At 37.2% G+C, this 26,070-nt stretch overlaps 1 pseudogene; it reads right to left on the bottom strand.

Annotated features, from left to right (window-relative positions):
- Positions 1-5,964: 5,964 nt before the first annotated feature.
- The window catches only part of LOC120882063, a 40,985-nt pseudogene continuing 20,879 nt past the window's right edge, over positions 5,965-26,070 (bottom strand).

The following is a 26,070-nucleotide window of genomic DNA, read 5'->3' as shown; positions in this document are numbered from 1 at the left end:
TCACTTCTTTGCTCTTGCCAAAAGAAACAGTCCTAAGAAGAGCTATTTTCAGTTAAATTTGATTAATAGCCTTTGCTTCTTTGTAAAACTGGAATTATAAGAGCACAGGTGAATACTTAAAAATAAAAAAGGAAAAGACAATGTGGTTTATACAAGAAACTCTCAACAGAATTATGTAGACAAAGGAAGTAAATAGGCAAAACAAAAACCCTCCAGTGTATGCATATGCTATCCTACAGAGAATAAATCACCAGACTCCTAAAATGATAGATAATGCAGAATGTTTTAAAGAATTACACAGAATAAAAGCACCCAGGAATATCTTGGGACCTGAATTATATGAACAAAAATTTATGTAATAATTTGTTACAAGTAACTGATTTTAAGAAAGAAAAGATAACTAAGCATAAGCTTTTTGTTAATTAGCACTCAAACTTTTGGTTGAACTCTTTCATGATTCTCTTCTCTGTCAGTTAAAATACATTCATAATGTAGAGTTCCCACTGAGTTGGTTAAACTCTACAAATCTGGTTTATGTAGAGGTTCTCTGCAGGCAAGCAAAGAGAAAACTTACCCAACATATGTAAAAGGCATATAAACACCATATATTGTACATCTAAACATTCACAATTAAAAGGAAAAAACTGTTCAAAGCTCCACAAAATTTATAGGTCACCAGTGTCAATGACTCATACTGAATGAACTGTCATATCTTTAAAACATATTTTTAAATGAATTAGAGAAATACTGCAAAAGAAAAAAATCAGATTACCTATTAATTGTTTTCTGTATTTCATTACTCTAATAAATGCTTTACACTCATAATTTCATATAATATTTACAAAACTTCTTTGGGTTTACACTCATAATCTTTTACAATATTTATAAAACTTCTTTGGGTTAGCTGCTATTTTTATCTCCATTTCACAAATCAGAAAAACAAAGCATTGAAGGATTACATCAGTAAACCAAATTCACATACTTCAATCTGGAAGAACGAGTTCAAATGAAACAAGATACCATGAACACAAATGCCTTTCACATATAAATATACCCAGTTAAATTTTATGTGGATGCTAAATTCTGAGCATTTCTGCATCTTTTATCCACATGAATTTTTCTATAAAACTTTTTTTTTCAGAAAGCATAAGATTCTGTTTCCAAAAATATTTACGTTACTCTTTCTCTGTAACTACAATGATTGATTTCTCTGTGATACTTTCATTATCTAGAGAGAAGTCGTAGGCAAGTGTGTCATCTAAGAATGAACACAAAGAGGCCCTCAAAAGAGGAAACTGCTGGTCGCTGATGATTGTTTTGAGATCATTTTTAAAATGATAATGAAAGCAGAGTTTGAGTTGCATAAACACTATAAAGTTATATAAAGTACTACAAAGTTGTACTATACTTTGGCAGAAAGTATAGTACATTTTTCAGGAAGCCTAATGGCAATGACAGAAAGGCAGTGACTTAGGAGTCATAAGTTATTTCTATATTCAATATAAAGATTTTAACATTAAAAGAAAGAATGGACCATGCAAAAGATTTTGGAACTATCAAAAAGAATGTAACTGAAGGAGCATAAGACAGATAGCACAAATAGAGGAATACAGATGATGAACATAGGTACTGATTTTAGGCTTAGCAAATGGAAAGGGTATTTCTTTTGAGATTGTATTTTTTTAAAAGCAGTAATGGGAGAAAACATCAGAATAACTGCCCTTTAGAAATTAATCAGAAAATGTTGTAGATGAGACAAATTTTTTTAATATCTGAAGAACTCTGAAAACTTATTATAAAAGCAAATAACCCAGTTTGAAAGTAGGCTAAAGACTTGAAAAGATACTTCATCAGAGTGGATATAGGATGGACAATGAGCATATGAAAAATGCTCAATATGGTTAGCTATTAGGGAAATATAAAATAAAAGCATGATGAGATACCACTATATACCTACTGCTGCTGCTGCTGCTAAGTCGCTTCAGTCGTGTCCGACTCTGTGTGACCCCATAGACGGTAGCCCACCAGGCTCCCCCGTCCCTGGGATTCTCCAGGCAAGAACACTAGAACAGCTAAAAATTATCTGACAATCCAAGTGTGACTGATGCTGTAGAATGACTGAAACTTTCATACATTACTGGTAGGAATGCAAAAAAAAAAAAAAAAAATGGATACACCTACTTTGGATAAGTTTGGCAGGTTTTTGTTTTAAGTTAAACATGCACTTACCATATGTCCTACCTGTTCTGGATATTTTACTGGATATTTACTGGATGTTCTGGAAAATATTGGATATTTTCTTCAGAGAAATTAAAAACAAAACAAAACAAAACTCATGCTTATTCAGAAATCTCTATGCAGAATTTTACAGCAATCCTATTTATAATCATCTAAACCAGAAACAACTCAAAAGTTCTTTAGCATATGAGACATAAGCAGTGGTATATCCACACAATGGAACTTTATTCAGCAGTAAAAAGGCTGAAATGATTGATACATCCAATAACTTGGATGAATTTCAAGGCATTGTGCTGAATGAAAGAAAACACCCTCAAGGTTACATAATCTATGATTCCATTTATGTGATATTCTCAAAAAGCTATAGTGATAAAGAATTGATGAACGGTTGTCAAGGCTTAGGGATGGGAGAGGGCTTTCTCTAAGGCATAGAACAAGTGAATTTTGAGTGATGGAACTGTTCTATAATCTGATTAGTGAGTATCTATTAAAGATCTTAAGACAGTAGAGTAAAAATGCAATTTTACTGAATGATAATTTGAAATATATGTTTCAGTGTTGGTCTGATGAAAGACCATAAAACAAAATGAGAGATAATTTGCTTTGTAAAATGAAATAATTGGGATTATGCAGTTGCCTTATGGTCACATAAGTTAAACATTGGGAAAACTGAAAACTCCCTTCCCAAGGACAAGAAAGGACTGGCAAAAAAAACCCCGCAGCAATGTGAGCAAGCTAGAGAAAATTCCCTGCTACAAGAGCAACCAACAGGAAAATAGCAGTTTTCATGTTTTCCTCTTTTGTTGGGGATATTTTTCCTCTGTTACTTCCAAATTTTCAGTAAAAGTTCTGTTCTGCACAGAAGTTTCATGTTAGATTTACTTTGGTGAATACAGAAGAAATGGTCTCTGCCCGTTTAAGGCAGTAGAAGGAGCCACAACAAAGAACAGCAGCTGAAGGAAACGAGAAGGCAGGAGAGAATTGAGAATCCAAAGTAGTAGAGAAAGCACAGAAAGTTAAGCAGTCATCCATAGTACTGTGATGGCTGTTGTATCTCCCATGAAAAGAGATTTATGTCTAATCATGGGAAAGGCTCGGGGGTTGGGAGATATTTAGGCTACATGTATAACTAGGAAATAGAATGTTGAGGTGCCCTCTGAATAATGCCAATGGGAACTTCACAAACATAATCTCATTATTTCAGTTATCTTATATCTCCTTTATAAGAAGAAATTTTCGCATGCAGTCAATATACCTTATTAAGATGGCATATGATTAGATCTGATTCTAGCAATCATATTAGCTATTTTTACACAACTCTGCAACTATCACACTGACTATATTATCATGTTGTACTAATTTAATAAAAATCCACTCAGGCATCTGATAAGACATTGAAGATGGCACTGTTCCAAGTAACATCATGAACTGACTGTCCATCTACTGCCTTTGGATGCACTGTGACCTCTCAGGCACAGGCCTTCTCTAAACGAGTAACAGCCCCACAATGTGTTATGAGCTTTTATGCCATCTTTATGCTGTTCATTGCAGCATCTCAAAGTCCACTATCAAAAAAGGATGATGTCATATATAGGTCATTAAAAGACAACACCGAAGTATGCTGGATTCTGAGAAGCTCTGTGACATGTGACTAGTACAGTGCTTTGATTCTACTGCAGATTTGAATGAAAACAGACAGTGATTTATAGCATTTTGTTCTTATGATTATCTTGGCAAGAATATAGCTTTTTTGGCATTTACTGTACAGAACTAAAAAGCCTCTTGATGAAAGTGAAAGAGGAGAGTGAAAAAGTTGGCTTAAAGCTCAGCATTCAGAAAATGAAGATCATGGCATCTGGTCCCATCACTTCATAGGAAATAGATGGGGAAACAGGGGAAACAGTGTCAGATTTTATTTTGGGGGGCTCCAAAATCACTGCAGATGGTGAATGCAGCCCATGAAATTAAAAGACGCTTACTCCTTGGAAGGAAAGTTATGACCAACCTAGATAGCATATTCAAAAGCAGAGACATTACCTTGCCAACAAAGGTCCATCTAGTCACGGCTATGGTTTTTCCAGTGGTCACATATGGATGGGAGAGTTGGACTGTGAAGAAAGCTGAGCACTGAAGAATTGCTGTTTTTGAACTGTGGTGTTGGAGAAGACTCTTGAGAGTCCCTTGGACTGCAAGGAGGTCCAACCAGTCCATCCTAAAGGAAGTCAGTCCTGGGTGTTCATTGGAAGAACTGATGCTGAAGCTGAAACTCCAGTACTTTGGCCACCTCATGTAGTGTTGACTCATTGGAAAAGACACTGATGCTGGGAGGGATTGGGGGCAGGAGGAGAGTGGGACGACAGAGGATGAGATGGCTGGATGGCATCACCAACTAGATGGACATGAGTTTGAGTAGACTCCGGGAGTTGGTGATGGACAGGGAGGCCTGGCGTGCTGCAGTTCATGGGGTTGCAAAGAGTTGGACATGACTGAGTGACTGAACTGAACTAAACTGTACTTTTATTCACTTATTTTGAATTATATGGGATTTCCTTGGTGGCTCAGTGGTAAAGAATCTGCCTGTCGATGCAACAGATGTGGGTTCGATCCTTGGGTCAGGAAGATCCCCTGGAGAGGGAAATGGCAACCCACTCCAGTGTTCTTGCCTGGGAAATCCCATGGACTAAGGAGCCTGGTGGGCTCCATGGAGTCACAAAAGAGTCTGACACAACTGAGCAACTAAACAACAAACTATTTCTTTTTAATTTAGGAAAACTGTCCTTGCTCTCCTATAGAATAATTTCCTTAGAGCTAACTGTACTACTCTGCTAGGACTGTCATAAAAAAATACCACAGACTAGGATGACTTAAACCACAGAAATTAATCTTCTCACAGTTTGGAGGTCAGAAGTGCAAGCAGGATTAGGGTCGGTTTTTGAAGAAAGTGCTTTTCTTGGCGTGCAGCTGCCCCTTCTGTGTCCTCACATGGCTTCTTCCCTTGGCTCTTGAGGGAAAAGGGCACAAGTTGTAGTGCCTCTTTCTCTTCTGCTAAGGACACCAATCCTGTGGGATCAAGATCCACCTCATCTAGCCTTACTTATCTCCCTAAGGACCTGGTCTCCAAATACACTGAGGGGAAAGGCTTCAATACATGCCTTTTAGGGGTACACATTCTATCCATAACACTTGTATTGCTGAATCATTTTTTCAAAGAAACTGGTTATTTCCCCCCACCCTTAATTCTTAAGATTAAGGAGCACGTTAAAACCACTAGGGGCTGTTCTTAGCCATTCAGTGGCCTGAGCAGTGGGAGCTGCCCATGAGCCTTTGGTGGTGGACTGAGTACCACCATCTTTGTGTGTGTGTGTGAGCCGCTCAGTTGTGTCTGACTCTCTTTGACCCCACGAACTGTAGCTCACCAGGTTCCTCTGTCCATGGGGATTCTCCAGGCAAGAATATTTAAGTGGGTTGCCATTTCCTTCTCCAGGGGATCTTCTTGACCCAGGGATAGAACCCAGTCTCCTGCATTACAGGCAGATTCTTTACCATTTGGGTCACCAGGGAAGCCCCATCCCCATCTTTAGTAGGAAACTGTTGGACAGACACAGAGGACTCCTCTGTGTCTTTAGTCTGCAACCTCAGATTGAGTAGTAACAAACTCAGAAGCTGGACTGGTCCACTTGCCCTGACCTTCCTCCTTGGTCACAAGCCTTTTTAGAAATCTCTTTACTATCCCTGGAAGCAAATATCAGGCAAGACCTCTCAAGGTTGCTCAGGGGGACATGGTGCCATGTGTGTGCAGAACTTCCTAGGCCAGCATCCTGCACATCAGACCCATTGCGTGATTTCCCTTGCTCTTGCTCAGATCGCAACGTCCACATAACAAAGAGGAAAGTCTGTGTTACACAGAGCAATAGCTGCCTGGATCTAGCTTAGTAGAGCTTCCAGGAGTGAAGCAGTCACTAGTAGGAGTGGCTCCAGAAGCAGCAGCCAACTTCAGTACAACTCGCTAGCCAATATTCCTGGAGGGTAAGACCCTAATATCGGCTGTTTTCAATGGCAACAATGACACAGCTGCTGGAAGAAGTTTCTCCCAGGTTCTCTTCAGATTTATGATGTGGTTGCTGCTCAGTCACTCTGTCATGTCTGACTCTTTGCGATCCTAGGGACTGCAGCACACTGGCTTCCCTGTCCTTCACCACCTCCCAGAGTTTGCTCAAACTCATGTCCATTGAGCCAATGATGCCATCCAGCCATCCCATCTACCTTCTCCTTTTGCCCTCAGTCTTTCCCAGCATCAGGGTCTTTTCAAATGAGTTGGCTCTTCACATCAGGTAGCCAAAGTATTGGAGCTTCAGCTTCAGCATTCAGTCTTTCCAATCAATATTCAGGGCTGATTTCCTTTAAGATTAATTAGTTTGATCTCCTTGCTGACCAAGGGACTCTTAAGAGTCTTCTCCAGCACCATAGCTCAAAAACATCAGTTCTTTGGCACTCAGATTTCTTTATGGTCCAACTCTCACATTGGTACATGACTACTAGAAAAAAACAGCTTTGACAATACGGACCTTTATCAGCAAAGTGATGTCTCTTCTTTTTAATACACTGTCTAGTTTTGTCATAGCTTTTTCAAAGAGCAAGTATCTTTTAATTTTATGCCTGCAGTCACTGTCCACAGTGATTTCGGAGCCCCTGGAAATAAAGTCTGTAACTGTTTCTATTTTTACCCCATCTATGAAGTGATGGTACCAGATGTCATGATCTTAGGTCTTGTGAACTAAGTTTTTATGATGTGGATGCCATCGCTTTTCCTTTTGTAGATGTACTGTTCAATTTGGAAGTCCAGATTGGTGCCACCTGATGGGTTCCTGCTACAAGGAATTTGAGGACATATTCTTCCTTCAGTTGTAGTATATCAAGGATTCTAGACACTGCAAAAATTTCCCTTTGAATTAAGCTGGGATCCCAAAACAGTGCTGCATGGAACCCTCTCTCAGTAGCACTGAATGGCTTTTTTTTTTTTTTTTTTAATGCATCATTCCTTGATTTCAAAGAGAAATTTGCAACATGGCAAAAACACTCATTCTGAAGGATTCACTTCTTCCTCTATGTGACAGTTGATTTCACTGAAGATGTGCCTCTGTTTCCTTGCTTCAATGTAGTAACTATGTCCCAAAGGACTCTTGAATTGTCACCCACTGATTTAGGAAACTGCATGATCTGGTAGTCAAATGTAGCTCTCAGAGTTCCTGGATTGAATAGATTTGCTAATGGCTCTGATTAAGAATCAATAAAACGGCAAAACAAATGCGCACTATTCATCTCCTTGACATGAAGAGGGATGTGAGGAAAGATGTATTTTAGGGATGCGGTTTGAGTGTTTTGGCAGCACAACAAACACTGAGACATTCACACTGTTAGAGACAGGTGAAACATATACTATAAAGGCAAAAAAAGAAGAAAGAAATCCCAATATATGTGTTACTTAATTAGTTGAAAATACTGTAACAGCTCATTGGGCAATTTTGTAATCAGATGAGCCCAAGGGACGAATATGATCAAGTCTAAAACAGTTCATTTTCTTTGAATGCAGCTGTATACAATGCCCCAGGAGATACTAGAAGTGATGAAACTACAGCGATTCTTTTAATAACATATTCAATCCCCAAAATCCATGAACAGAAACACATATTGTTATGCTTTGAAGGGTAATCATAGACCCTATGGAGCCCCTTCCAGAGCAAAAGCAAAGAAGCTGGAAACCTCCCACTAATGACCATCTTAATTGTGTGGCCTTCTTTAGGATGGTCTTTTGAAAGTATTTTTCATTTTTTCTTTGTATCTAAGTTCGTAGGGTTAAACTAATGCTGTGATTGCTGGAATTGTTATTTCTCCCCCAGTGATTTTATAGCCAACAAGGGAACATTTAGCACCCACTGATTCTTTGTGGAAAATAATCTATTTAGGGATACTTGCTTCAGTTAAATCTTTTTTTTTTTTTAATGCTTCCTTCTTTTATGTTATTATGGAGAAATCTGCACCAAGGCAGAACTGGAGCTTCCGAAGAATTCACTTGCCTCCCTATTTATTCTTTTCTGGAAGTAATAGGCCTCTGTTGATAGCAGCCCAGATGGGTGCTAAGAAAGCAATTATGATTAAAACCATGATGGGAATTCAGAGAGCTGCAGGACGTCTGCAAGTATCAAGGACTCTTGTTAAGGGCTTAATCCCACATTCACTATATGGCTTCTTTTTAAGGATTGTCTGTCAGTAATTTCTTGGTTATTAAAAACTTATATTTAATGCACCCTTTGTACAATACACAGACATAATGTGAGTCAGCTCTTTGAACAATATTTGATATATTTTGGTTAGATATAGAAAGATCTGACATTAACAATCTCCCTTTAACTGAAGGAAATTTACTCTGAAAGAACATGGTAAGCAAATGAAGTAGGATGATTTTCCTCAGCAGTGTCTGGCATACACATTAAATGCAAATTTTTTTCTCTTCCAGTCCTTCTTGCTAAAGCCAAGTGTATTTCCCATAGAAAGGGGAGAAAAACCTGAGGTAACTGTAATAGAACTAATTTTTTTCAATTATATATATATCTGCTTTCCATATTTTTGAAAGGTAGAGATAAACAGTATCTTAAAGTAAAATTCAGAATTTAAAGTGTAATCTGTACCTCAGAGAATATAGTTCCTTGGGGCCTATGTGGCCTTGTTTTGTATTGTTTTCATTTCATAAGAAGTTGATGATAATTGTATCTTATTGATATCAGGAGGTATATTTGGCAATATTAACAATTTTCTCAGCCTAGAGAATCTTTAGGACAACTAAAAGACACAACAGGGACCTGAGATCAGTGTTGGCCAATGTATTAATATGTAACTGGATTTGGGAGCATCAAAGAGGACCCTCCCTCATGGGCGTCAGAACTTGGTAAGGATACAAAGAAGAATCTGAAATCCTACCTATGACAAAAACAAGTTTACTAAGGAAAGAATACCTCAGCAAGAGGTGGGCCAAGCCAAGAAAGGTACTGGTGCTGGAATGATGAGGTACAGTGTTTTCAAGATACGGCTTTTACATATTCATCTAAGGGGCTTAGACTGACAATTTTGATTTGACAGTTACAAGTTACCTAACAACAGGCTCTATTGAGCATGTCTTTCCCATAATTTGGTCTGCTTTAATCAGATGTATGTGTGTATTGAATGTTTATGAACCTTTAATGGGCTCCTGGCTGCCTATGGCCACTTGGGGATACAGCTGTGTATCAAGGATTCACATACTGGAGTTGGAGAAGCCCCTATGGTTAGTTTGTATCGTGTGTACCTAGGATGCAGGTGCCAGAGTTAGAAAAGTCTCTGTGGTTATTTTGTAGATATCTGTGAGTTCTCCTGGGCCCTGTTGGCCCCTGACTAGGGTGGGGTTTAGAGATCTGCTTGCATCCTTTTCTGCTAGGCTCAGGCCTAACTTTCTACCTAATAAATAGATGATCAGAAAATACATGTTTGTACAGAGATCAATTAAGGATATATGAGGAAATGTAAAAGGACAAAGGAGGTAGCCTGGTAATTGCTGAGGGAAAGTTGAGCTTCTATAAATACTACAGCTATTAAATAACTTTTCAGGACTAGAATTACCTCAAAGCCCCAACTCTAATTCAGAGCGATGCAAGGTTATTAGCAAGGCATGAGCACCTAACAAGAGTTATTTTAGGTAAGATATAAAATCACATGTAAATTCTGTTTTAGGAAAGATTAAATGTATACACAAACAAGAATAATTATAAAGCTTGGTGACTGCTTAAATTGAGGTAAAAAGTTCTATCAGGATTCAGAAGAATAAACAATATAGCTGGAGCAATTGAAAGTTTAAAACAAGAGCTGAACTCTGTAATCAACACAAATTGCATTGCAAGAGTCAGTTTGGGACATGTTCTCTTTTATTTGCTAGACATATACTGAAGGTGAATTTATAGGGTGTGAAGAATTATATGATTCTTTATAGATCAGAAGGACAAAATAAGAACATTAGCAAAATATACCAGATGAAGGAAACTATATCATAATTAAGGACAAATTCTTTTTAAGAACAGAATGAAAACTTGTTACAGATAGAGTGTTTTGTGGGTACAATTACATAGAATAATTTAGAAGAAGTCATCTACTTCAGAGAGCCAGTACTGATCCAAGATAAAGAGGTATTCTGGAATGGGCTTTACCACTCATATGCAGTAGACAACATATTTATCTAGGATACAGGATATTGGGCTTCCATTACTTTTGCTGCTAACTAGGTGAGTGGCCTTTAATAAGATATTTTCCCTCTCTTGTTCTCCTATTTTCTCTGTTAAATGGTAGTTTGGGCTAGATGCATTCATTTTACAATTAGTTCCTATTTTGTTCTAGGCACCAAACTTAACCTTACATACTGGTGAATAAAACAAAATTCTTGAAATTTTTTACTTATAGAATGCTAAGATTTTAAACACAAAAAATAATGATATATCAGAAATACTGCAGTCTAGTCAGAACTTGGTAAGGACTTCAGATCTCCCTCTTAAGCTATTTGTGTTAACTTCATCAAGATTCTTAACTTTTGTTTCCTTTTGTAATCTGTCTATTGAGAATAATGGTGATAACTGCCAAGTGATGTTTGAGGTCGCTCTATATTCACATATGTAACATGCCTACTTCAGTGGCTAGTAGATAATGCTTCCTAAATAGTTGCTGATGACTTTTTCACTTTCTAACTTTTACCCCTCCCTCTGATTATGTATTTCAGACTCTCAGGCATAGTCTTCTCAGTAGCAGTTAATCCATCTCAGTTCAGTTCATTTGCTCAGTCGTGTCCGACTCTTTGAGACCCCATGAATCGCAGCACGCCAGGCCTCACTGTCCATCACCAACACCAGGAGTTCACTCAGACTCACATCCATGGAGTCAGTGATGCCATCCAGCCATGTCATCCTCTGTCGTCCCCTTCTCCTCCTGCCTCCAATCCCTCCCAGAATCAGAGTCTTTTCCAATGAGTCAATCTTTGCATGAGATGGCCAAAGTACTGGAGTTTCAGCCTCAGCATCATTCCTTCCAAAGAACACCCAGGGCTGATCTCCTTCAGAATGGACTGGTTGGATCTCCTTGCACTCCAAGGGACTCTCAAGAGTCTTCTCCAACAACACAGTTCAAAAGCATCAATTCTTCGGCGCTCAGCTTTGTTCACAGTCCAACTATCACATCCATACATGACCAATGGAAAAACCATAGCCTTGACTAGACGGACCTTTGTTGGCAAAGTAATGTCTCTGCTTTTGAATATGCTATCTAGGTTGGTCATAACTTTTCTTCCAAGGAGTAAGCATCTTTAAGTTCAAGGCTGCAGTCACCATATGCATTGATTTTGGAGCCCCAAAAAATAAAGTCTGACACTGTTTCCACTGTTTCTCCATCTATTTCCCATGAAGTGATGGGACCAGATGCCATGATCTTCGTTTTCTGAATGTTGAGCTTTAAGCCAACTTTTTCACTCTCCTCTTTCACTTTCCTCAAGAGGCTTTTTAGTTCCTCTTCACTTTCTACCATAAGGGTGATGTCATCTGCATATCTGAGGTTATTGAGTTTCTCCCGGCAATCTTGATTCCAGCTTGTGCTTCTTCCAACCCAGCGTTTCTCATGATGTACTCTGCACAGAAGTTAAATAAGCAGGGTGACAATATACAGCCTTGACGTACTCCTTTTCCTATTTGGAAACAGTCTGTTGTTCCATGTCCAGTTCGAACTGTTGCTTCCTGACCTGCATATAGGTTTCTCAAGAGGCAGGTCAGGTGGTCTGATATTCCCATCTCTCAGAATTTTCCACAGTTTATTATGATCCACACAGTCAAAGGCTTTGGCATAGTCAATAAAGCAGAAATAGATGCTTTTCTGGAACTTTCTTCCTTTTTCAATGATCCAGTGGATGTTAGCAATTTGATCTCTGGTTTCTCTGCCTTTTCTAAAACCAGCTTGAACATCTGGAAGTTCACGGTTCACCTATTGCTGAAGCCTGGCTTGGAGAATTTTGAGCATTACTTTACTAGTATGTGAGATGAGTGCAATTGTGCAGTAGTTTGAGCATTCTTTGGCATTGCTTTTCTTTGGGATTGGAATGAAAGCTAACCTTTTCCAGTCCTGTGGCCACTGCTGAGTTTTCCAAATTTGCTGGCATATTGAGTGCAGCACTTTCACAGCATCATCTTTCAGGAGTTGAAATAGCTCAACTGGAATTCCATCACCTCCACTAGCTTTGTTCGTGGTGATGCTTTCTAAGGGACACTTGACTTCACATTCCAAGATGTCTGGCTCTAGGTGAGTGATGACACCATTGTGATGATCTTGGTTGTGAAGATGTTTTTTGTACAGTTCTGTGTATTCCTGCCACCTCTTCTTAATATCTTCTGCTTCTGTTAGGTCCATACCATTTCTGTCCTTTATCGAGCCCATCTTTGCATGAAATGTTCCCTTGGTATCTCTGATTTTCTTGAAGAGATCTCTAGTTTTTCCCATTCTGTTGTTTTCCTCTATTTCTTTGCATTGATTGCTGAAGAAGGCTTTCTTATCTCTTCTTGCTATTCTTTGGAACTCTGCATTCAGATGCTTATATCTTTCCTTTTCTCTTTTGCTTTTTTGCTTCTCTTCTTTTCACAGCTATTTGTAAGGCCTCCCCAGACAGCCATTTTGCTTTTTTGCATTTCTTTTCCATGGGGATGGTCTTGATCCCTGTCTCCTGTACAATGTCAGGAACCTCCCTCCATAGTTCATCAGGCACTCTACCTATCAGATCTAGTCCCTTAAATCTATTTCTCACTTCTACTGTATAACCATAAGGGATTTGATTTAGGTCATACCTGAATGGTTTGGTGGTTTTCCCTACTTTCTCCAATTTCAGTCTGAATTTGGCAATAAGGAGTTCATGATCTGAGCCACAGTCAGCTCCTGGTCTTGTTTTTGTTGACTGTATAGAGCTTCTCCATCTTTGACTGCAAAGAATATAATCAATCTGATTTCGGTGTAGACTAAAGAATATAATCAATCTGATTTCAGTGTAGACTATCTGGTGATGTCCATGTGTAGAGTCTTCTCTTGTGTTGTTGGAAGAGGGTGTTTGCTATGACCAGTGCATTTTCTTGGCAAAACTCTAGTAGTCTTTGCCCTGCTTCATTCCATATACCAAGGCCAAATTTGCCTGTTACTCCAGGTGTTTCTTGACTTCCTACTTTTGCATTCCAGTCTCCTATAATGAAAAGGGCATCTTTTTTGGGTGTTAGTTCTAAAAGATCTTATAGGTCTTCATAGAACCATTCAACTTCAGCTTCTTCAGGATTACTGGTTGGGGTGTAGACTTGGATAACTGTGATATTGAATTGTTTGCCTTGGAGACGAACAGAGATCATTCTGTCGTTTTTGAGATTGCATCCAAGTACTGCATTTAGGACTCTTTTGTTGACCATGATAGCTACTCCATTTCTTCTAAGGGATTCCTGCCTGCAGTAGTAGATATAATGGTCATCTGAGTTAAACTCACACATTCCAGTCCATTTTAGTTCGCTGATTCCTAGAATGTTGACGTTCACTCTTGCCATCTGTTGTTTGACCACTTCCAATTTGCCTTGATTTATGGACCTAACATTCCAGGTTCCTATACAATATTGCTCTTTACAGCATCAGACCTTGCTTCTATCACCAGTCACATCCACAACTGGGTATTGTTTTTGCTTTGGCTCCATCCCCTCATTCTTTCTGGAGTTATTTCTCCACTGATCTCCAGTAGCATATTGGGTACCTATTGACCTGGGGAGTTCCTCTTTGAGTATCCTATCATTTTGCCTTTTCATACTGTTCATGGGGTTCTCAAGGCAAGAATACTGAAGTGGTTTGCCATTCCCTTCTCCAGTGGACCACATTCTGTCAGACCTCTCCATCATGACCCTCCTGTCTTGGGTGGCCCCACAGGCATGGCTTAGTTTCATTGAGTTAGACAAGGCTATGGTCCTAGTGTGATTAGATTGACTAGTTTTCTGTGAGTATGGTTTCCAGTGTGTCTGCCCTCTGATGCCCTCTTGCAACATCTACCATCTTACTTGAGTTTCTCTTACCTTGGATGTGGCATATCTCTTCATGGCTGCTCCACCAAAGCGCAGCCGCTGCTCCTTACCTCGGATGAGGGGTATCTTCTCATCGCCACCCCTCCTGACCTTGAATGTGGAATAGCTCCTCTAGGCCCTCCTGCACCCGCACAGCCACCACTCCTTGGACGTGGGGTTGCTCCTCCCGGTCGCTGCCCCTGACCTCAGACGTGGGGTAGCTCCTCTCAGCCACTATGTGCACCATCGCAGCTGCCCCTGCTATATTAAAGATAATTCCCTGATTGCCTCATGGCATTTCTGAGTATTATTTAGAGAGCCTGTACAAAGCAATTTTTTTGACACAAAATTTAAGCTCATGTCAATTGTTCCTGGCTTCTTTAAAACCTGTGACAGAAGTTTGGAGTTCCTTTTCTCTCAACATAATGATTCTTACATTCTTTATATATATATATATATATAACTATATAGTTTTATATATATTTATATATAAATATATATATATAGTTTACATATCCTCATGAGAATGTACCAGAAGTATAGAAGTTAAGAGCCTGCTTCATAGAAAAATGTGCATACACATGGAACAGCACACAATCTCAACTTGGTTCCAGGCCCCTTGGTCCCCTGAAGTCTTTCCATGTACCCCAGAGGGAGAAGATGTGATTTTTTTTTTACTATAGAAGACTCAAATTTTAATTTGAAATTCATGAATTCCAACTGGTTATGGAGTTTAATATCATCTTTCACCATTGCTAATACCACAAAGGGAAAACTTTGAATCAAGTAGATTTCACAGGGCAAGTGTGAATATTGATTTCAACCCTGCCACATAGCCTTCTGCACGCTGAGTGAAGAGACTATTCTGCCCACATTTCAAGGTGAGGTTCACCTACCCCAGTGATAAATACTGAAACCAAGGCCCATGGGATCCAGCTGTCCCAAACCACATCGTAGGCTGCTCCTTTAAGTGTCCAGGGGAGGAGTTAAATAATACTGATACTTCAGCATGTGGTGATGATCCCCTTGTTGCCACAGAATTGAAACTAAAAGTTATTTGGAGTTTTCAAATCTATGTCAAAAGGCAGATGATTCTGAAAGTCCTACAGTTTTGAGTCTTTATAAGTGAAAATCCTTAAAAGTTTAGATCTAAGTGATAGTTTATTTTGTGTAAGTATAAAATACATAAAAAGTCTAAGCTTCATTAAAGTGAAAGTGTCATATTTTTTCTTTTTATGTAATGTATGAGCTCTACATCAGATTTTTATTTATTTAACATATTTATGGAATATCTTATTTAAATTGGTTTGTGTTCAATTGCCTATGACAGACTATTCCCACTAAATATAGTGCTTAATCTCTTTTAGATTCATTTTCAGAAGATATTCTTATATTGTGGACATCATTTCCTAAATGATGTACTTATAAAATATCTAAAAATTTATTTTTAAATATAATAAGAAAATGTTTTAGGATATTATTATGTCACGTTTTGACTACTTTTTAATAATACTTAATAATATTATTCCACTTCAAAGATATATTGTTTTAGTAATCTTATATTTCAAAACATGTTAAAAATTAACAGATTAGTTAAATTTTCTGTGAGAATTTAAAGTTTTGATTCCTGTTACATAAGAAGAAAACATAAAAATTGTCTTCCACATCACCCTCTATGGTAATTACTAAGAAATATTTCTAGGAATGGATATATAATTTTTTTTACATTCTATTGAAAAATCCATGTAAAACCTCAGAAAAGTTACTTATTTAGTCTAGGTATAGTATTTAATGTCCCTGATGTTAGCAATCTTAAACTGTGTGTTAAAAATATTACTTCTTGTAACACAGACAAATAATTCAATTTTTACTTTTGGTGAGTATCAGTTTGAATCTTCTAAACTCAAGTTCAAAATTAAAATTATTATATTGCACCAGAATTAAGTATATGTACTATTGACTTCCAAAATTAAATAAAAAAGGAAATGATTTCTTAATGTTCATCTTCTAATTCAGAAATATAAGCCTCAGAAATTATTTGATGCTCAAATGTCACTCTGCTTAAATGAAGATAAATGGTTCACACAATATATTCTCTGTAAACATTTGATCTTTGCTTTGAAAAAAATAACAGTTCACTGAAAGCACACGAGCAATTAGGTAAATGCATTACACGTATAGATTTAATCCTGAAAACAACACTATGTGGGAAAAGATGTCGTCATTTTAAAAGTCTTCTGTAAATGTGTTATCATACCTTAAATATATTTTAAATATAATTTATAATATATTAAAAATACCCATATCCATAATTTAAAAAACAAAAAAGAAAGAGAAAAAAAGATGAAGACAGTGAGACTCACTTTACCTTTTTGGGAAGGTAAATACTTCCTAAGACTGGCAGAATGGAGAAGTGAAGCTATGTTCTCTTTACTCCAAGTTCTGAGCTCTTGCTCACGTCCATTATAAACATCATATTAAATGTCTTCTCTAGTCCCACAACTTTTTAAATGTTGCAAAAACATCAAAAATTGGTATCTTACTACAAAAAGGCATCATACCACTCTAGTGACAAGTATGTCTGTGGAACAAGACTGCCTGGATTAGATTCCTGACCCCACACTCAGTGGTTTAAATTAACCTCTCAGTTCTTCAGTTCCTAAACCTGCAAAATCAGAGACGTCATAATGCTAGTTTCATAGACATATTATGGGAATGAAATGAAATTAGATCAATGGACAATACATGGAAATTATTAATAAGGGCCTTGACATTCTCAGTCATTCAAAAGGATCCAACTCTTTGCAACCCTGTGAACCTAGAGCCCACCAGGTTCCTCTGTCCATGGGAGTTTCCTGGCAAGAATACTAGAGTGAGTTGCCATTTCCTTCTCAAAGGGCCCTGGCAGATAATTGATATTCAGTATATGTTAACTGTTAATATGATTAAGCATTATTATTGAATATCTTTCCTTCATGTATCATGTTGACCTATAAAGAATGCAAGTTTTTTTTCAGATAAAAATCATTTTATGTTTTTCCATAACTCTCTAATACCCCTGATTCTTGTTATAGAAACTAAATATATAGGTTTCCTTCCATCACCCTCCAAGGCAACAAACTACATAATTTTTATCTGGACATGAGTATTTAATATTGAAAAATATTCTATTCTATGAAAACCCAGCCAAAGTCTAACACCTCTTCAGAAAGAAAGAAAGGAAAAGAAAAAAACTAAAGAAAAGAAACAAAGCCCTTGAAGCTGGATATTTACATCACCTCCAAGAGTGCAAATAATAATGCCTCCTTCACAGATTCCCTGCCAACACCTTTTCCTTTATACTGGGCGTACCAAGCTGTTTACCATATGGGTGTTATTTAGCCATTTCAATTGCCCAAGACCAAACTGAATGGCACCCACACAGACACAAATGTCCACACATTTTCTAATTTGAAATATTGAATAATAGTTAATACTATTCTGGATGAAAGACAAATGCTTTACCTTTTCATTTAATATTCTAATAGTATTTGCCAAAATACTTCTAAAGACTTTTTCTTAAACTATTCAAAATCTTTGGCTTTGCATCTTACCAGATTTTTTTTAGTTTTCAAGAAACAAATTTTCATCCATTCTGAGTTTTTTCTCATAATGAATGGCTTCACATTTTAAGTTAATATTGCTCCTTGCTTTGTGTTATTTGTGTTATTGCAAAACACTGCTATAAATGACTAGCAGAATGATCTAAAGTCAATTTCCTAAGGAATAAGATTTGTTGTTTTAATGATATATGATCATGCCACTGGCTGCACCTCTCTCTATAATAGAGAAACTGTCTTACCTATATTGCCCATCAATTCATGTTTAGTAAACAGTAAATTTATTAAATAAATAGTAATTTACTGTAAACAATTATAGTAAACAATAATTTATACTCTAAACTGTCAACAAGGTAATAATAGTATAAAGTAAAAAAGTAATAGGAATAAGATAATGAGAAAAAATATGGTTATTTCAAATGAATTAGTTTTGACTGGAGAGGAGTCAGAGGGTTTCAACTCATTAGCCAACATTTTATCAAATTTTAAAGTAGAACATCTTTAAAAACCCATGGAGAGTTAGACTAGGATAGGACCATATAATGATATATTTAATATCTCTCCCAATGCCCAAAATTATCTTTTTATATCTTCTGTTTATTCTGTACTTTGTTCAACTGAATAGAAAAAAAAAAAAAAAAAAAAAACTATGAACAAAGAGCAAGTAGAAATCCCTGTGTGATTTAGTCAAATCATTTTACCTGTTTAATCTTTGTTTGCACTTTTACAAAATAAAATAATTGAACTAGTAATCTCTGAGCACCTTTAAATTATTAGGTTTTTGCCTTTCTACTTCTGACAGTGAAAAATTCACAATATTTTTTGATAATCCAAAGGAAAAAGCTCAAATTTTAAGAATATTCTTGACTCCCTATACCTTTTGTCCATTGATTCACTATATGCCAGTGACCCAAAGAGCCACAGTTATTCACATGTCCTCAGGCCTGCTGGTATGCCATCCTCCCACCATATTTCTCTTTTCTAAGCTAAGTGGAAATAAAATGTAACACATTGATTTTAAAGATAACACATGAACTGTATTCAGTGAAATCTTGAGTTTTCAATGTTAAAAGTTTTGGCTTTAACATTCATCAAGGCTATATTCTGGCCCCCTAAGTGACCATTTATTTATTTAAGCATTTCATGATCTTCAAATATTTCACAGGGTCTTGTTACTCAATAACACACAACTGACCAGTGGTCCTCATTATGATTCCTTTTTATATTTTTCAGTGGCTTTGGAGAAAATCCAAAATTTCTAATATTCACTGGGGGATGGATGACCTGACTTCAGCTCACTGGTTTTACTATTTCTCACCTCACAAGTTTTGGTCAAGCACAAAATTGCTTCTGTCTCTGAAACCAGAAGCTGCTGTTTTCTTACTTTACTGCTTGAAGTTACTGCTTCTTCACCATCTGATTTGTCTTCATTCTTTTAAGCCAGCCTCCCAGAAAGCCTCCTTTTGCCTTTCTTAATGCCATAGGATGAGATTGGGGTCCCTGCTGTGACTCCATATCTTTCAATGTAAATATTGTATCATTAAACTTACCACAGTGGTTTATAAATACTGCTTCTGTGATTCTTATTTCTCTTCTAGATTCTAAGCTATTGAGAGTAAGAACTCGTTTTCCTCATCTCTATATCCCTCAGGCTTAGAACAATTTTTGGCACATAGCAAGCTCTGTTAAGTGTAGGATGTACACCTGAATTAGTAGTAAATATCTATCAAATAGGGCAAATTGCCAGCATATGATAGATATTTGATCCATCTGTGTAAGAAATATCATTGATCTGTGCAGGATCTGTAACAGAGGCATTAAAACAATAAAAAATAGGCACTTATTTATAGTGCCAGATAATTTGACACTTAACTTGAAGAAACATTGTGACACATGGCGGATGTTTATCATCATCATGTAGAATGTTCCAGTTTCAAAGAGCATCACAAGTGATGCAACTTGAAAGTGGGAGGAAAGCCGCGCATCTTTGAAGCCTCCCCCCGCCACCACCCCGGGCTCTGTTCTTGGAAGGGGATGGAAAATGAAGGAGAAACTGTATAGAGGGCTGTGCACACTTGCCAGGGTAGCTGTGTTCAGCCACTCTCTACTCCTGCCAAAGTGGAGGTGGTACATGGAGCACGGTCTGCAAAACAGCAGATGAGGTTGGTTTGGTCCCCATGGAAACCAGATCTCCCATTGAGAAGTAAACATATTTGGTACTTTTGTAATCAGTACCAATCAAAAGTGAAAAACAATCCATTTTTATTGTACTCATATTGTCTTAAGAGAATAGATATTTCAAGTCAGATTCACCAGTGTATACTTCCATTTCTAACACAGACTTTATCGAGTTTTGGCTCTGACGTGAGATTTTAAAAGTTTCTCACTTAACTTTGTGATTTAGCTTTACATAGAACTATTGGGATGGAAATATAGTTAAATGACCAACATAGCTAAAATGGGTATTTAAGAATACAATTGACCACTCCAGAACTTTACTTACAGACAAACACGTCTCAGTATCACAAGTCTTCTGCAATGAAAATAATGATAAATGAATCTAAATAAAGAGGATCCTTGTCGTAGGACACATGACATCACTTCAGTGAACCTTTAAAATGTGTGTTAAAGTTCCAAGAATAGTGTAAAGTATTGTGTTTAATCCTAATATATTTATTAGACAGTCTTTGTGTTGTGTTAGTTGCTCAGTCGTGTCCAACTCTCTGTGATTCCATGGACTGTAGCCCGCCAGGCTCCTCTGTACATGGGATTCTCCAGGCAAGAGTATTGGAGTGGATTGCCATTCCCTTCTCCAAGACAGTCTTTAAGAACTGTTGAAGAAAATATTCAATCCTGTTCCTTGAAAGTTTCCCTCTGAACATTACATTTTCAGGTGAAATAATACTCTTTCTATTCTCATTAGTCAGAGGGCTTGGTTGATGTAAAGATAAGATACATGTCAGTGAATAGTAGATATCTAGAAAATTCTATCTAATGTCCTGCCACAATACGAATTTTATAACTTCTTATGTAGTATGTAATAAAACCTCAAGAATACACTCTAATTTTGGAAAACTAAAACTTTGCCTTCTTGATTATGTATTTATGAAGCTATAGCACTGAGATACAAAATGAAATGTTAGTTCACTAACTAAACATTAGAGTCTAAGTGAAATTAAACACTTGGATATTCTAAATAATGGGATATTTGGCATATTATAAACAAAGAATACAGATTGTAGTCTCCCTCACTTTTAATATGCAACTTTCAGCATTGTTTAAGTAAAAGTAAAATAATAGGACAATTCCCATGAATATGAATCCACCCTAATACATTTATATGTGAAGTCTACAAAATGCTATGTCTAAAACTTGGCAGATTTGTCTAATTAATCCCAACACACTTGCCAATCTTATATAAGATTGTTCTTTTTACATCATTTATAGAAACTGGCATGCATGTGTTTCTAATATCTCATAAACACTAAGAATTCTTGCTGCTGTCTATTTACTATGTTTGGATAAATTTTAAAGGGACATATTCCAATAAAATGTGCTGTTGTCACGGCTGATGATGATATTGTAGAAAATTTTCTAATATTTGTATTGGAAATGTCAGTAGAATTTTGTATCATGTTCCAATATAACATAAAGTTCAAATTTATTGCAACTATCTTAGCAAACTTAAAAAAAAGAAAAAACCAAGATTGAAAAAGCAACCATCTCACAGATAAGCACTTTCCATGTGTACATGCTGTTCTGGAACAGAGCATTTCAAAGATGGCCTATGAAAGCTGAGACAAGGACAAACCTCAGCTGCAGGGGTTTCTGACCTTGCTTATTACTAGGACTGAAGGGTCCAGAGATAGGAGGGATTTTTTTTTGTCAGCCTATTTGCCCAAGTTCTTTACAATTACTTTCTTAATACACCGCCCTGCTCCAGTACCTGACCACCTACGCAGGCTTCAGTCAAGTACCATGAACGTCCTCCTCTAACTCTGATCTTACTCCCTGTCATAGTACATTCAGGTTGCTTTGGCAAATCACCATAGATTGAGTGGCTTATAAACAATAGAAATGTATACAAGGTACTACTGTATAGCACAGGGAGCTATATTCAATATCCTGAGATAAACCATAATGGAAAAGAACATAATAAAGATTGTATATATGTGGATGACTAAGTCACTTTGCTGTACAGCAGAAGCTAACACAACAGTATAAACCAACTATAGTTCAATAAATATATATATTTTAAAAGAAACTTATTTCTCACAGTACTGAGGGCTGGGAAGTCAGAGTTCAAAGTGCTGGCAGATTCAACATCTGGTGAGAATTCACTTCCTGGTTCAAAGATGACTTTCTTTTTACTTTGTCATCACTTGGTAGAAGGTTTGAGTGAGCTCCCTGGATTCTCCTTCATGAGTGCACTAATCCCACTCATGAGGGCTCTACTCTCAAGACCTAATTACCTCCCAAAAGCACCACATACCAATGTCATCCTATCAGGGATTAAGTTCAACCTATGAATTATGTGGGGACATAAACATTCAGTTTATGCACTCCTTTATCTTACTTCCTTTTGCATGTTCTACGCATTTCAAGAAACACTTATTTTGCTGGAAAAGGGGATAATAAAATTAATATACAAATACCATTATCATAGAACCCCCAAAATTAATTTGCCATTTAATTCAATGACCTTTCCAATTACAGACTTTCACCATACAACAATATCGAATAAATGGTTCCCCAATACAGGTGTTTTCTACATTTGGCAAAAAATTAAAATTCATTTCCAAAATGAGGTCAGACCTGAAAAGTTATTTCTTCTCAACTAGCCAAAAATGTGGTTGCTATGAGTCTTAGAATCGAATTCAATTACATATACTCTATGACTTAAATAGTTTGGGGATTTTTGTTGTTGTTGTTTAACCACTTCACATTCCCTGTCTTCTATCATTTATTACATTGGTTAATGTCCAGTGAGGAGACAGAAAACTCACCAGTTTATTCTAACACAGATAATATAAAAAATTGTTAATGGATTTAAAGTTGATTAAGATACAAAGGCAAAAATGGAGCACTAGGTTATTGTGGTGGGAGCAGCTGGAGGAAGCAGCAACCACATGTAGGGCTAGAGAATAAACAGAAGACAGTGTGATTGTTAAACCTGAGATGCTTTGATGATGGCCTCTGAGCTAGCGCTGGTTCTTAGCCCAGAAAAGGGACTTTCAGTTCAGCTCAGTTCAGTCGCTCAGTCATGTTTGACTCTTTGTGACCCCATGAATCGCAGCACACCAGATCTCCCTGTCCATCACCATCTCCCGGAGTTTACTCAGACTCACGTCCATTGAGTCAGTGATGCCATCCAGCCATCTCATCTTCTGTCATCCCCTTCTCCTCCTGCCCCCAATCCCTCCCAGCATCAGAGTCTTTTCCAATGAGTCAACTCTTCTCATGAGGTGGCCAAAGTACTAGAGTTTCAGCTTCAGCATCATTCCTTCCAAAGAAATCCCAGGGCTCATCTCCTTCAGAATGGACTAGTTGGATCTCCTTGCAGTCCAGGGGACTCTCAAGAGTCTTCTCCAACACCACAGTTCAAAAGCATCAATTCTTTGGTGTTCAGCCTTCTTCACAGTCCAACTCTCACATCCAGACATGACCACAGGAAAAACCATAGCCTTGACTAGACAGACCTTTGTTAGCAGCTGGAATTCAGACCTCTGTGGAGGGGGACTAGCCCACAAGTTTTGATGTTTCTAAAGAGGTGCAGAGGAGGCTGCTTCTAAAAGTATTCAAAAAAACTGCAAACTGAATTCAGCTGGTGTGATTGGAACCAACTATCACCTTAGTATCCGGAGAAGGCAATGGCACCCCACTCCAGTACTCTTGCCTGGAAAATCCCATGGATGGAGGAGCCTGGTGGGCTGCAGTCCATGGGGTCACTGAGGGTCGGACACGACTGAGCGACTTCACTTTCACTTTTCATTTTCATGCACTGGAGAAGGAAATGGCAGCCAACTCCAGTGTTCTTGCCTGGAGAATCCCAGGGATGGGGGAGCCTGGTGGGCTGCCATCTGTGGGGTCTCACAGAGTCGGACACGACTGACGTGACTTAGCAGCAGCAGCAGCAGCAGCATCCCACTCAGAGGTTAAAAGGGAGCCAGCTGCCCATCCAAAAATGTGGTTTGTGGTGTCCCAGCCCAAACATTAATGAAGATGTATATGGTGGTAGATGTTGAACTGGGAGACAATTACTAAACAACTGACACACTTATTTCACTGAACTTTAAGTTATTTGTGTGGATAAGTGTCTCTTCAGCCTAAATATTCCTCCTTGAAAGCAGGAAATATATTTGTATCCATCCCATTATCTGGCATAGTATTTGATATAATGTTGTTGCTGTTGTTTTTCAGCCCCTAAGTCTTGTCTTGAATGTTTGTGACCTCATGGACTGTAGCCCATGAGGCTCCTCTATCCTCTACTATCTCCCAGAATTTGCTCAAATAGTTGCTGTTAAAAAAGTATATGGTTAATGTACAATAGCCTATGTTTATCTATATTTAATATTATTCTATTAGAAACAACAATTATTCTAGTTTTAGAATTTTAATTCAATCTCCCTCCCCTCAAAATGATGGGTCTATTTAGTTATCATTGCCAGCTTAGTGGTAATCAGCAGATTTAATATGTATTACCCATTTGCATAAGAAATTGATGTGAAATATACTGTCAGTCCTCTCACTTAAGACATAAAGATCACCTGGATTAAAAGATCAGCTAGTTAAACATAGGTTTACCACAGAGATTCTGATAGAGTAGGCCTTGTGAATTTGCGTTTCTAACAAGTTCACAGCTATGCTGATGCTCATCCGTGGACCACATTTTCATTTTATACTGCTTTAATATAAGGTTAGAATGTGGCAGCCTTTAAAAACTGCTTTACACTTTAGTTCAATAAAATATTTATTGAACACATTGTATGTATAAATTACCCTGTTGGGAACTGCAAAAAATCCAGAAATAATTAATATATGTTCTCTCAAGCAGTTTATAATTTAATAACTTAGTATAACACATAAAAACTTTAAATAGGGACTAAAAAGTGTAATTAAAGTTCTTTGGGGCACACAGACGGAGAAATAATAATGGATTTTTTTCATTTACTTTTTTTTTGTTTAAAATACTGCAGTTGATTTTGGGAAGTTGACTATAAATCATGCTTTACTCATTTTTATCTGTTCATAGTAGATGGATGATATGATGAGAATTTTCCACTACATATCAATATTATCTGGCTTTAAGTATTTCTTATGTACATCAATAATATCATATTAATTGATCTCTTTACAAAAAAGATGTTAAGACCAATAATTAGGGATATATTATTGGTATATTTTTGAAAAAATTTGAAAAAAATTTAATTTTTAAAAATATGATGTTATTCACATGTTTTGTTTATCATGATTTTTCTTTTTCTTATCAAGAAAGAGAAAACAAATAGCTTTAAGATTAACTTAAATTGAAAGATATTTGGATGAATGATGTGGCATGTTGAAAAAAAGTTTACAACAATTTAAAAGAATATAGTATGGTACAAACACTGTTTTATCTCAGTTTGAAATAATATATAAAATGCTAGCAACCTGTACATCATAGAACAGCATTCATATTGTTTTTAGTGTGTGTGCTCAGTCACTCAATCATGTCCAACTCTTTGTGATCTCACTGACTGTAGCCCACCAGGCTCCTCTGTCCATGGAATTTTCCAGGCAAGAGTACTGGAGCAGGTTGCCATTTACTTCTCCAGATGATCCTCCCAACCCAGGGATCGAACCCGAGTCTCTTGCGTCTCCTGCACTGGCAGGTGCATTCTTTATCACGGTGTCAATATATTGTACCCTTAATCTTTTATTTCCTATTATTTGTTAAAATATTAAAGAGCATTGAACAGGCTAATATTATAATGTGAAATCTTCCCATCTGAGAATTAATTGTGGTTGAAACATGGCAAAAACGGTTCTAGTACTTCACAACGCTAGATATGGTAATTCTAAGGTAGCAAGTTTATCATCATCTAGATTCAGTCCAGATTATC

The sequence above is a fragment of the Oryx dammah genome, unplaced genomic scaffold (genome assembly GCF_014754425.2).
Source record: "Oryx dammah isolate SB20612 unplaced genomic scaffold, SCBI_Odam_1.1 HiC_scaffold_2, whole genome shotgun sequence".
NCBI classification, from domain to species: Eukaryota; Metazoa; Chordata; class Mammalia; order Artiodactyla; family Bovidae; genus Oryx; species Oryx dammah.
The sequence above is the reverse complement of the archived record's forward strand: the minus strand, read 5'-3'. Positions and strand labels throughout refer to the sequence as shown.